The 14,047-nt window shown below is 39.3% G+C and overlaps 1 protein-coding gene across 9 annotated transcripts in view; it reads left to right on the plus strand.

The window, feature by feature from the left end:
* Positions 1-1,059: 1,059 nt before the first annotated feature.
* LOC131354896 (bromodomain adjacent to zinc finger domain protein 2B) overlaps positions 1,060-14,047 on the plus strand; it is a 54,102-nt gene continuing 41,114 nt past the window's right edge. For 6 of the 9 annotated variants that reach the window (XM_058392983.1, XM_058392989.1, XM_058392987.1 and 3 more), the window contains exon 1: positions 1,060-1,237. The gene's annotated coding sequence lies outside the window, so the exon portion shown is untranslated. Of the gene's footprint in view, positions 1,238-1,779; positions 8,222-14,047 lie in introns of those variants that run through there. The other 3 variants (XM_058392985.1, XM_058392986.1, XM_058392984.1) reach the window with 2 other exon arrangements.

The raw sequence follows: 14,047 nt of genomic DNA on the forward strand, positions 1-14,047 counted from the left end.
GTAAAAAAAAAAAATATATATATGATTTCAAACACCTTAAAGCATACAATATAAAACATTTAAAAATAAAATGAATAAAGTATGATGTGATTCCTGATGTGTGTATATGTATAAGTGGAAAGTATGTGATTTAGCATAGATGCTGAAATGTGTTTGTTAATTAGATACCTGTGCTTATCAGTCCAAATTGAAAAGCCTTTTGTATAATTAACATTTAATCTGATTCTGCGTGTTGCAAACTCTTTTGGTACAATGGTATAAATTCGTATTTTCTACTCTGAATGTGATCATTGGAAAAAAAACAACTTTTTCTAATAATAACTGCTTTTATAACTCCCCCTCCAATGCAACATATTGTCTGAGTAGATCCTCTGAGGTGTAATATATTAAGCCTCCACTTTCTTCAGGACTTTTCTGTTGTAACTCCAACAGATTGCTTGGTCAACCTTTGCTTGTTTTACATGACTTTGCTAGATGTCCATACAATCCTCCTCAGATCAAATCTTGAGATTAAGATGGTCATCTTTCTTTTTGGTCAGTTTCAGACTACTCGATATTACCCGACTGGGCTAACAGGTTTTTAAACCGCAGTATAAAAATAGGTAAAAAAAAAAAAAAAAGAAAGAAGAGGTGGTAGTGTCTAAATCTGGTAGTGTTAAAGCAAGGCTGCATACTGAAAATGAAAATGATGATCTGTTGTGAAATGTGTACTAGCCTGTCTGCATTTTTTTTTTTTTTTTTGCATGGTCTGTATGGGAACAATGGCCATCTAAGTAGATCAGTAATGCTCTCTCTCTCTCTCTCTCTCTCTTTTCATGAATGCCATTATATTTACTAAATGACATGGCTTTGCAAGTAGGAGAGAAGAGGATACGGCGTGTAACCTGTTATGCTAGAAGTTTTTGGGAGTATCTTGAATAAATGCAGGCGTTCAGACGGAAAGTGTGACGTCACAACCGTTGGCTGAAACGGTGCAGAAGTGAACACAGTGTGAAGAGTCTCTCTTTTATCTGCACACACACACACACACACACACACACACTCTCTCTCTCTCTCTCTCTCTCTCTCTCACTCTCTCTCTCTAAGACAACAGCACCGCTCCACTCTCCGGGTCTGACATCTGCTCACTGGCGCGTCGCTTTTTATAAATCAGGAAGAAACACAGATCTGTATGAAGACGCTGCTGGAAGCTGCAGTTTAAAGACAAGAGCCGAGATCTGAAGGTGAAAACAGAAAGGTGAGTTTGTTTTTATTTGAAAGTAATCTTCTAAATGATTTATTTTTTCCTCTTAAGAAAAAATATCCCATCTAGTACCAAGCTTTGGTAAACGCAGTGTGTTTGACTCTAACACTGGTGGTGGTACAGCTGCTGTTTTCTAGTGAGATTGTTTACTTAACGCTTATCCCGATTTTAGTTTCTTTAAGATATATATATATATATATATGTATATATATATATCTAGACTGCCTGGGAGGCAAAGCGATCCAAGCCTTTCTTAAAACTTATTCAACTCTTTTCTGCGGTTTCATTTCCAATTGTTTGCGACGGACCGCTTAATTTGTAATGAAATGAGGAGGAGGCTAACAAGGCTGGCTAATCTCACCAGTGCGACTGACCTCTTTTGTCTAAACTCCAGATTTCATTCATGTGGTCGGTGTAACAACTGGGGAAGGAATAAGTCGTTGTGTTTTGACGTACATGAAGGGAAGAAAACAAAATGTTTATTTGTATGGTTTAGTGTTGTTTTTTTAGGGGGGGGGTAAACAACTTTGGAAGTGAGAGAAAGAGCCAAGAGGACGAGCAAATACATTTAATCGCTTTTATGGTTTCAGGGGGGAAAAAGCATTTAGAATTACTTTGTGTATTTATGTCTATTCGACAGAGCATTGTAAACAAATGAGTTTTTATCTATCTATCTATCTATCTGACTATCTATCTATCTATCTGTATATCGAAGGATTTTGTGGATTCAAGGCTTGTTAACGTTTGTTTGTTTGTTTTTGTTTACATTTATGATAAACCCTTTATGCTTTATCACCATGAGCCTTTTTTTCCCATCTTACTGGTCTTTTAACACTTTCAGTCATTTTTATTTGTTTTTGTTTTTTTCCCCACACTTTTAAACATTCACAGAAGAGGAGAAGTTAGGTGATGACACTTTGTAAAGATACCTAAAGGATTGTGTGCTGATTTGAGATTGATGTATTAATGGTTTCCTTTGCATCATTACCTGGACATTTTGTATTTGAAGCTTTAGAACGTTACTGGAGAAATAACACTCTAGAAATCCAATTAGCATAATTTTGGAACGAAAGTCACTTTTTAATGAATATTCAAGAGCAGTAAACGTACTAATTTGTACTTATGCCGCACAACAAACTTTATTAGCTGGCGTTAATCATACACACACAGTCTTTAAGTCTAAGGTAAGAAGTGTGTTACACATGATAGGCTGTGTTACATGAAAAACAAGGTTGTGATTACAACATGGTCGAATGGAGATGGATACTGTGACATATGTGAGGGTTGGAGGAGGGGAGAGACATTTAAACAAACCGTTTACTTGTTCTGTCTGTACTTTGACTTCTTGGCCCTGGTTCCCTTGCAAAACGGATCTGAACAGGCATCACCTGGATGAATCAAGTCAATGAAATATATTTGAATGGACTGGTCACTGAGTTATTAAAAAGACGTCAGATTTTATGTCTTTTTAAAGCCGACATTGGGATATGTAGGTTAAGCTGAGATGGAGCCTTAAAACAGGCTTAAGAGTCTTTTCAGCCTGCACTAACAGGCATTCTTGTGTGTGACACAGGCTGGAGTTGTAAATGCCCCAGGTCTTTCTCTAGTGAAGAGGGTATTTCTCATCAGTGGACACAGCACAGAGGCTTTGTGCTCCTCAGCTAAATTGCACAACTCGCATTACACAGAAAATGCCACTCTACTGACACAGCCTAATTTTGTAAACTACATCGGTACATAAATGTAGTCCTGGTTTATTTAAAACGGGATCCTTCTTGGCCGAGTTGTTATATACTTCATGGCAACATCCACGGCTCTATTGTTCGCTGTTTGTTTTGTATGGAGAGGCTAATATAAGGAATGAAGCATCTGTTCTGCTGAGCGTTCTGATGTGCCGCTCGTCTCTTCTGGGAAATGCAGCTCGCCACTCTGATGCATTCACTTGACAGCTGCTTGATTCTGTGGAGATGCTTGGAAACCATTAGTGGAAATGAATTGCAACCTCCCCCTGCCTTTTTTCCCCCCCTCATTCAGAGGCTTGCTCCCTCACTAAGGCACACGCACCCACACTCCTCTCTCAGTTTGTAGTGCAAACAAATGGCCATTGTTGCTTTTTGTGGTACAGCAGCTGAACACAAAAGAAGGTCTTGATATACTTGGTGTAGTACCTCAGCTGAAGAGAGCGAAGGAGAGAAAAGTAGAGCTGTCAGGGCTTGTTTTGTGGTTGAGATGTTTCCCAAGGAAACTATGCAGTAGTTTTCCAGACAAATGAGGCTTTGATATCCAACATCCAGCTCAATATGAACCTATTAACAATAAACACGAATACTTGAAAGTTCAAAGTGGGTTGACTTTTTATGGGTTTGTTCTGTAGGATACTTCATTTGCAGTATCATGAAAACAAATCAGTCGTTCTGTTTCAAAAGTAATGGTAAATATAAGAGGCCATGTGGTTATATGAAAAGATTATGATATTTGTATTATGACGGGTGGCATAATGCAAATAGATGAGCCTTTACTATCCAAAGGTTGATTATTTTCCAATTACAGCACATCCTAGAGTGTTATACTCCTCATATATTCCCACAGGCATTTAGCATTGATTATGTTTGTATTTTATTTACTGCTGTTGAACGTCTGTGAGGCAAGTTAATTCCTGTTACACTTCCACTGAAATTATAACGGCTATAATCCGTTGTTCTTTCAGAGTCTCTTGAAGTTAATAAGATGACAAGTTTGTCAAGTTACTGTGAAAGTGCAAAGACAGAACACGCAGTAACAGTTACTGGAGACTCTTTCCATAAATGTTGAGTAAACATCATCTTCTCTTTCATCCACTCAACAATTTCTACACCTTTTATTAGGTCACAACACTTATTATAAGCTGTAGGTTATGTGTTAAGTGTCCACAAGTCCTTGTGAATTGCTTGTTACAATAGAAAATATAATGGATTTAAAGCAGCACATTTAATATAAACGTGCGATTTTAAATTCCAGATAGAAATAGTGTCTGTGCTGCTGTTCTAGAAAATGAGTCCCATTTTGACTAGTCAGAATCAAGAATCCAACAGTGCCAAGTAAAAGTAAGTGGCTATTAGTTTATGCAAAGCAGTAAAGGTTTACTTTGGAATCTAGTTTATTATTTACTCAACCTAAAGAGCCAACACACCAGTGGTGTAGATGGGTGATACAAATGCTGACGAATGAACGCAATCCAGTGTTTTTCTTGAGAATGCTTTCGGAATATGGAAACACAAATGCTCTACTGGAAATTCAAGGACTGTGCTCAGTTATTTAAGATTAAGAAAAATAACAGGGTCATGGTGACCTCAGAATGCCACACAGAGAGCTTTTGTGAGTCCTCTTTAAATGAGGAATACAACTTGTACCGCCTTCAAGCAACAGTTAAAAAAAATTGTCACGTGCTGGCCACCATGTTCAGGTCAGCCATTACTGGGTTTTGAATGTATGCAGATCTTTATTTTGTTACTGTTTGTACCCAAGACCATGCTCAACCATGTTTGCCTTATAATGACTGCCCATTTCTTGCAATGAGAAAACAATTCAGTTGGATTGTGGGGCATTACCTATGAGCATTTATGTGGTCTTTTAAAAGGAAACATGTTTGGTTTTTATATAGATATCCTGAGCTTTGATGAATGAGTCATGGGCATCTTGAGATCAGGGATAATAAAATGAATCTGGGCAGAGGATGGTGTGTCATTATTTATTTTCTGTGCTCATTTTTTCCATTATGGGGTGGATTTATTTAAAAAACAAAGAAAAAAGGTGTTAGCCTTGTTGAACCCATCAGTAAATATGGACGCATGTTCTCATTAATCAGAACCATCACCTTTTAGCAAAGTTTCAGGGTGGCACAAATGTAGGCAAAGCCCAAGAACTAAATAATTAACTTCCAACCTTATTTTTTTTAATATATATTTTTTTAGATTTGCCTCATGTTCAGCTCTCTATCAGAGACAGGTGACACTTTCTGATTTAGCAGCTGTTGTTGTTAAAGGTGCTTTATTAGAAATGCAGTGGGGTGATTATTCTTTCTGTTGTCACCTTTCCATGTCTCATCGTTCTTATCTGTCTATTTATCTGTCTAGCTGTCTCTCACCTTTCATTTTGATTGGCTGTGATGTTTTGGGAGTTGAAGCAGAGTTGCTGCACTGATGAAGACCTCCTACTGTGTAAATGGGGGTGATGTTTGAAATGCCAGTAGTTTGGGCTGTTTGCCCGCCTGCTACCCTCCATTAGCACCCTGAAGCGGAAGAGTGTGTGCTGTACTCACAAGAGCTGACGGGGGAGAGGGAGAAAGAGCAGTGTGTTGAGTAAGGTCTTGCATATTCATAGCCAAGGGACAGCTGCTTTCACTGGAAGCACCAGAATCTCACTAGTTATCATAGACACATAGGCACACGCACACACACACAGTGGCTGTGCATCTGCAAGCAAGCCCCGTCTTATTTATTGATCTCTCTGCATTTAAAATTTGGTCACTGCTGCCACAGAGCGTCTCCATTTTAGCTGTGTTTGCAGCTGCTGCTGCAGACAAGTGATTTCCCCCCCCCCCCAAACGCAACATGAAACAAGTGAGGAAGGGTATGAAGAAAGTCTGTCCTTGAATGACTGTGAGGCAAAGAGACAAAGAGCTTGGGCCATATGCAAAACATAGTATGCACACTATGCACTCAGTTTATCAGTCACAAATTAATGAAGTTTTTAGGCGTTTAATGACTGGCTGGAGTCTCTGTACACCCTTGACACCATCCAGTGGTCAGAGGACTGTGGATAAATGGCCAGTAACAATGCTGTATATGCTGGATGCTGGATACGAAGGCATGATGTTTTCCAATCAAATTATACCATATACCATAGTGAATAAACTATCAAATCTGCTTCACACGTTTTTGTGGTTGTAATCCTTGTGTACCACATTGTCATTTCCCTTAAATCACAGCTAGCTATCCCTGGTCTTGGAGTAACCCTGGAGTATATTTTAGTGATTTTTACTGCTCTAATATACCTACAGTTAATTATCTGATTAGTCAAATTAGGTGAGTTAAACCAGGAAAACACCAAAAATGTGAAGTACCGCAGGACCTGGGTTTCAGTTGTTATCTTTAAATAATCCATAGAGTCCCATGGCTGTAACATTAGCCATCGTTGCGTGTGTGACACTTCAAAGACCTTTTAGTCAGAGGCCTAGCTCTGACCTTTTGTGCTCCCCCACGGCTCCAAAACTGAAACGGCTGAACAGAACAGAAATAAGACTCCTGCATTATTTCGTTCTCACTCTCTGTAGACTGGCCGTGGTGAACTGGCAGGAAAGGGCTGTCGTGTAGAAGAGCATTTTAATGGGAGATGTTTTCTCTGTTCTTTATTGAGGCTGGTATTGATGTGCTGCTGCTGGTTGTTGTGCTTTGATGGAAATCTCCTGAGCACCTCCAGGCTCGCGTGGCTCTTCGACACAAGGCACATATTTAGCCCTAAATAAAGCAGGCTGCAAGTGAGCGCTTGCATTACTGGTTTTTGGGAAGCAATACATTAGGCTTTAAAGGCTTCCTGTAGTCGACAGCTATTACTTGATGGAGCAAATTAGCCTTTTAACAAATCATACTGTGTGTGTGTGTGTGAGAGAGAGATGAGCATCCTGACCTAATGTGCAGTCTGCGATAATTAAGGATTGAGATGTGAGAACAACCTATTGCTGACTTTCAAAATGAAAATCCATCAAATAATATAAATTATGATATTATGGGTCTCGCTGCATCCTGATAGTTAGATGTTGCAGTAAAAAGCCCTGCTTTAATTTTTTACCAGCTGTAATTATGTGCTTTGGTATCGCAACCAGTAATTTGTAAATGTTGAATGAAAGCAGATGCATTAATTGTGATTCCTCATTATAAAGTGAACTTTGTGATGCTGAGCGGTTGTATTGCAAGCTTTGCACACATGAAATGTAGATGAGTAGCACAACTGCAGATTTATGAATTTGATTATAGATTTGCAGTTGTAGCCTGATGAGGTTTCTAATCAGCGGTGTGATCTAAAGAAAGGCTGTGTTAGTTCAATTAAAGTGGTATTGTTAGTGCAGCCACAAATAGCACATCTCGTGATACCTACAGCTACTATAGGTAGTGTCTGTGTGTGTAAATAAGGTGTAATGGTGCTCACGGGAGGGTATAAATACACCCCAGCAGTGCGGAAGCACGCCCAGATGGATCTGTGTTTAATGAAAATAAGGCAAAGCTGCTGGCTCACCAGAATGTGTCAGAAGGGGAGGACAAGCTGGCAGTCGTGCTGATAACCTCCTGCCTCATCTAGAGTTCGAGAAAGCTGAGAAGGAAACAAAATTATTCTCTCAGTGGGTATTCACCACCGAAGATGTGCTTTAATCATGGAATAGGTTTGATCTGTGTCCAGGAAACTCTGGCACTGATCAAATATTACTGCATTGTGCACTTTTATTAATCATAAGTGGGAAGTTTCCCCTCTTTTAACAATGGACTAGTCACTATGAATAACATGCTGAATGTATAACCAGAATATCTATTGTTTTTCAAATGCAGTTTTCATGTAACTTGATCTTTTGTGTTATTGTATCTTCATGCTCAGTAATACCGTACCGAGCCTATTGTCTTAACTATAATTGTGATACCTAATTTATAGTAATAGATCTCTCTTTTTCAGTTCTTGTTCATTTCAGCATGCTTAGATCTTTTTTGATCTTTCAGGGCGGAAAAAGATGAATAACTAACCCAGATTAGAAAGATGAATAACTAATCCAGATTAGAAAGATGAATAACTAACCCAGATTAGAAAGATGAATAACTAACCCAGATTAGAAAGATGAATAAATAACCCAGATTAGATGATCATGTTGATAAGAGTGTGTGTGTGTGAGAGACCATATTTTACAGGTTGTGGATTACTCATGTTCCTGCACTGAAGTTCACTTCTTATTAATCAGTAAGTGTCTGCTCGCTGTGGTAGTGTCCTGCTGATTTTTTTTCCCTCTCTGCTGTTTAAGACATGTGCTACATAGGAAACAACTGATCCTTGCTTGAATTTAGAGGGTGTTTTCATTTCGGACTTTCTTTTCCAGGAATTTGATTTGCGCCTTTTAATTGTAAGGTGATGCATCGCTGCCATACTGATCTGTCTTTTGTAATATTGGAATATCGGCTTGGGTGATTAGGACATGAGGAAGGCAGCACTGCTTTGCTGGATTTAAATGCAGCCAAGCAAATGGTAATAATTGCATGATGGAATCAGAAGACAATTCTGTCTTGCACTTCTCCAGCAGTGGCTGTTTGGCTGATTCATTGGAATTTAATCATATTTAATTATTGTAAATAATTAATGACTATTGTTAATGGCAGAGAAAAAAAAAACCCTCTTTCCTTTTCTTCTTCTTTTACTACTTTTTGCTGCTGCTGCTGCTGCTGATGATAAATATATTCCGTACAAAGAATATATTCTGTACAATTGTACAAAGATTTTATGATTTAATGTACAGTTTTTGAATAGATTTTGCAACGATCTTCATGAGACACACTACACTGGCAAAACCAGTCAGGAAGATGATTTATAATGTATTTCAGTAATGCTAAAGAGACTTGGAGCTGCTCACATCTATCGCCTTAAAATGTCTGTAAGTGTAGACACTAGGCAGGAGAGGATTAATACTTAAACTTTCTTTATTCATGATTTTGGATCAAATTTAGTGACTTGAATTGCTAGAGCAGAGGTGACATTAGAAAGATCTCGGTACTTCTACTGCGCCCCTAATCTGTCTAACATCACACAAGTTCACACTCTGCTCAGTGCAGACAGGAGAGGAGGTGTGTGTTGTGGAAAGACTTGCTGTTTTTCCTTTGTATAAAATACATCTGGGTGCTTTCAATTAGTGGTGCAGCCTTAAATGTTTCACCGAGCCATGTTAGTGTGAAGGTGTGAATCTTTGTGTGTGTGTGTGTGTGTATATATTGTAGCTGTGTGTACCACACACTGAGCCTGGTTGATTAACAGATCGCTGCTGCAGTGTCATGTGTAAAATAATGTGGTTGTAAACATAGCAGCTTCATGCTTGATAAAAGAGAAGGTGAGAGAGACAAAGGAAGCTGTACTGGTAACTGATTAGGAATAGTTTTTCTCGGCTTATTTAACTTCGCAACAACTCAGACATCCTTGTTTAATTTCACCAAGGTAAATGCTTTTATTCCAGGTAAAGACAAAGGTGTAAAGTCTAAATTGGAAGCAGAGTAAGGCTGCTGTCTGTTCGTGTACGTGACTTGGATAAAGTGGTCTAAGGGAACCGATTTATAAATGGCTTGTGCTTATACATATACTGATCTCAGCCAAAGTTTCATTAGATTGGCAGAGCATGGTGCTTTTAATAAGAAATGCATTATATTGCCTGAATGCACGAAGAGAATAAAACATATCCAGAAGGTCAAAAACAGCAGGCGGCAACACAGGGACACTTTTTAAAGTGTATTGCATCAGCTTAGCGGCTTTTTGTCATTTCTTTCTGTCTCATTTTTGACACCCCTAGTTTCCTCTCTTCTAAAACACACACACACACGCACGGATATACATATGCTTATATAGTTCCATTACAGGCTACTATCCACTGCTCCCTAAGAATAGATACATTAATTCCCTCTATACATATATACAAGACTGATTAATCTTTAGGATGCTACTAAATGCTGTTAAAGGTGAACGTAGCTCACCCCCCCACCCCATTCTCCTTTTCCAGTAATGTAATTCTGGGCAGAGATGTAATGGTTCATGGATTTGGTAGATTCTCTTCATCTAAGATGTCATGGGGGAGGTTGGGTCTTTTCATCCATAAAGCTTTTAGGGCAGTTCAAGGTGCTGAAGAGGTACACTTTGTCATTTTGATGTCTGGAATTAAACAGGGGTGTCAGACTCGTGGAGACTCACCCCACTGTCCTGCAGAAATGTGTGTTTTTCTCTTGTCAAACACAGAATTGAACCCCAATAAATAAAGGAGACAACGTGACCAGGTTTACTGTTACAGGAAAATAAGCAACGGTGCAATGCATGTTACTGTTAGCTACGTGTCCCTATGATTTTTTATTCTCCTTATACTTCAGTAATTGCTGTCAACGACACAGTTTTTTACTTAAAAGGTGACACATTGTACTTTGTTCAGTTTATAGTAACATTTAATATTGTCTAACACCCATAAAAGAAATGGCTTCCTTTTCTCTTTACTTTATTGCAGTTATAAACAATCGTCCACTCACCAGACTTAATTTTCTTTCTCTGGAGGTTAATAAAAAAAACAACCCAGTTTGTCATATTACTGAGAAACCAGAAAGCACAACGTTTCCTTTGTCCCCAAGATGCTCCCAAGGAGGAGAACATTACAGACTGCTGACACCCAAGACACCTCCTATAAATGTTAAATAAACATTTCCTAGCAGAAAGCCTCAGTATAACAATTATGCATATTTACTTTGTTAGATAACAGCTTTTTTAAATAATTTTTTTATTAGCCTTAGATTATGGCATGCCATCTGTCATGCAAGTCCCTGTGATTAAGCTGTTACTATAGAAATGATCATGTATTTGAACAAGCAACAGCCTGAAGAACTGACAGAGCTGATGTTATCAGGACCACTAAGATTTGAGAATTCAGCGGTGGTGTGGTGTATGGCCTGAGTAATTCCTGGGGGGATGAATTAGACAGAATGATATAAGTGACTGGAGTCCGACATCACTGGTGTAAAGTTTTATAGTTTTGTACAGCGTCATTCATACACCCACCCACCCACACACACACACACACAGCCAGCAGTGATCCCTCTCGATAACATGCTGCCTGTGAACACTCCTGTCTGTTCGAGGACGGCTTCCCAACACGTACTTGCAACTCTCCATCCATCCTCCGTGTCTCACTCTTTCTTTCTTTTCATCTCTTTGTCCTTCAAGCTCTCTGGGGTTTTCTCTCTCTCTCTTTGTCTTTTCTCAGGAGAAGCTTGGAGTAGAGGGTGACTCCAAGCCTGCTGCTCCAGTGAACCCAATCCCTGTTAGCGTCTAATGAGACTGTGACTTACACAAAAGAGAAATGACCTCTGAGAGAGTGCAGTGTAGTGTTGTGTAGCTTTTGTTTAGTATGTACTGTTTTGTTTTGTTTTTAGCTTTTTTTGTAATGTTTTAGACCTTTCACACACTTTTCTCTATGATGCATTTCTATAAGTCCATCCAGATGTTAAAAAAAAATGTAAGCACATTTAGAAAAATGTGTATGATTTTATGTTTATTTAAGTCATTATTTTTATACCCAAACCAGTTGCCCTGTTTAAAATGTTTTCTATGTTACCAATAGCAGAAATTACCTTCATCTTATTAGAAGTGGATTAGTGTAAAAGGAATTATTTTAAGACAATAATAATAAATTCACAGACCCATGGCTTCACAACACACTGTCAGAGCAATGGCTCTAGTCTGTGTTCAGCCTCCTAATGCAATATGTTTAGCTTATGCACGTAGTTCTAGTGATCATGGAAAAGCTGCATGAGACCAGACCACATTTGTTCATAGTGTGCTAAGAAGCAAAGTTGCGTCTGAAAAGGCTTTGTGGTGCAATAGGGACTTTCCTGATCCTTCTGGATAATCTCTTTAGTTTGGTGCAGGTCCTTTTAGAAGTGCTTTGTTTTGGTGAAGAGTGGGACTGAGGGTTTGACTGCAGGCCTCAGGGCACTAATTACTGACTGGGTAATAAGACACCCAGCTGTGCACCCTTATGTTAATTTACTCACGATAAATCAGAAAGAAAAAAGGACGGCTTCTCAGTAAAGTCTGATGTAATTCTGTGTCAGGGTCAGTGTTATCCGTTACAGAAAGTTAAAGGGGTTTGTGTGTGTGTGTGTGTGTGTGTGTTCCCCATGAGGAAAGCATTTTACAAAAAGGTAAAGTGTTGTTTTTTTATTCTTATAAAAAATCAAAGGTTGTGTGTAGGAGTCGTTTTTGGCTTGTGACTCAGTATGAGGCTTGTGTGAACATAGTTCAAGCGACCAGTTCAGAAATGCCTGTATATTTTTTCCTGTATCTTCGTTGTGCAGATGTGAAGGACGGAAACTGAATTTAGTCTTGTTTGGTTGTTATGCCCAGCACCCCCAATGCAAGCGGCATGCTCCACGCTGACTCTGGCCTCAGATCTGCTGAAATGCTCAAAGGCCACATCCTGCACACAGATAATGCTTTAAACACATACAGCCAGCTCTGAATCAAATACAGCAAAATTCACCTACCTTTTAATAAAGCTCATCCAAAAATGGCTTCAGTAATATCAGAGCTGATAAGTGACATCCTTTTAAGGAGCGGAGTAAATGCCACTTAGCTGGATGAGGGCGGGAGTGAGAGAGAATATATCCCTGCCGTCAGCTCTTCCTTGCACTGATAGAGGTGACATCAAGGTGAAGGCACACTTGGTTGGAAATCATTGATATTCTGACTTGCCGGCTGCAAATGGCTCAGTGGCAGATGGAGTCTTTGTCAGGGAAGAAAAATGGCAGCCAGGGAATGCGGCTGCTGTTTTCTCCCCCCACCGACCCACTATGCTTGCAGCCTGTGACCTTCCACTGCTCGTGTGACGATTCTGCCTGCGCACTTTGATCAATTACTCTGCTTGCATTGTTTTTCAAGGAATGTGGAAGGATCATAATAGCGTTTTCCAGATATACTGATGCTAGTGGTTAACACACAAAGTGAAAGGTGGTAGTGATTTCATGTCTGGAATGCCTAAAACATACCATGTTGTGGATGGGTTTTTTTTTTCTTCTGAAATATAATCATCCACATGTTTCCCATTTCAGTAAAAAACCCCTGTTATGTGTGTGTTGTGTTTGTCAGCTTCAATTTGCGGTAATGAGCCTGATCTGGGAGGTTTTATGTAAAGACATGTTGTTGCTATGTTTCTCGTATAAGAGGCACACAAATGCACGTTTTTCTTGCCTTGGTGATTAAAGGTTATTAAATTATTTTTCTTTGAATTCTTTCTGGCCTCTTACGAATACATTTGCTTTGGATTTGAAAATGTTCCCCTTGATTAAATCATCAGGAAAGGTTTGCTTAGTTCCTGTCTTGTATAATAGTTTGGATGATTAATTTGACTTAACTCACATGGTTCTTAAACAAGATTTCTATAATGTATAATCATATATTGGGGCGTCACGGTGGTGAAGTGGGTGGGGTCGTCACCTCAGTGCTCCAGGGTCCCAGGTCTGATCATGACAGCTGACTGTGTGTGGAGCTGCATGTTCTCTCATGTCCTTGTTGGATTTCTACCAGGTTCCTAGGAAAAAATAGGAAAAATTCCTATCTACCAGTTACATATCCCTTGTCATACAACAGCTGCCAGTCCAGGAGGATGAAGGCTATTGCATGCTTCCTTCAAGCCAGCCAAGCACATCTTTTCAAACTGTTGCTCATGCTGCATCACGGGGTGATGTAACACCTTTAGAGGAAAGTGCTATCCACCCCCTTCTGCATGCATGAGCTTGCAGAAACCCATGATTATCTAGTATTGCTGTGATTGATAAGGGAATCCCTCCGAACATTGAGAGCATGGATTCTTTTGGACCTCTGGCCATGGAAGGCTGTGGCAGTATAGCAGGATTCAAAGTAGCGATCCCTAAATGATACACCGGCTGCTATTCCATTGCTTTTACCCTGCTTCTGGAAAGTAATTTATGCAATATTCATCTTTTAAATGGAACACTACAGTCTATTAAAGCAGGATTAATTCCTTGCTTGCTT

Source organism: Hemibagrus wyckioides, linkage group LG06 (assembly GCF_019097595.1).
Source record: "Hemibagrus wyckioides isolate EC202008001 linkage group LG06, SWU_Hwy_1.0, whole genome shotgun sequence".
Taxonomy (NCBI): domain Eukaryota; kingdom Metazoa; phylum Chordata; class Actinopteri; order Siluriformes; family Bagridae; genus Hemibagrus; species Hemibagrus wyckioides.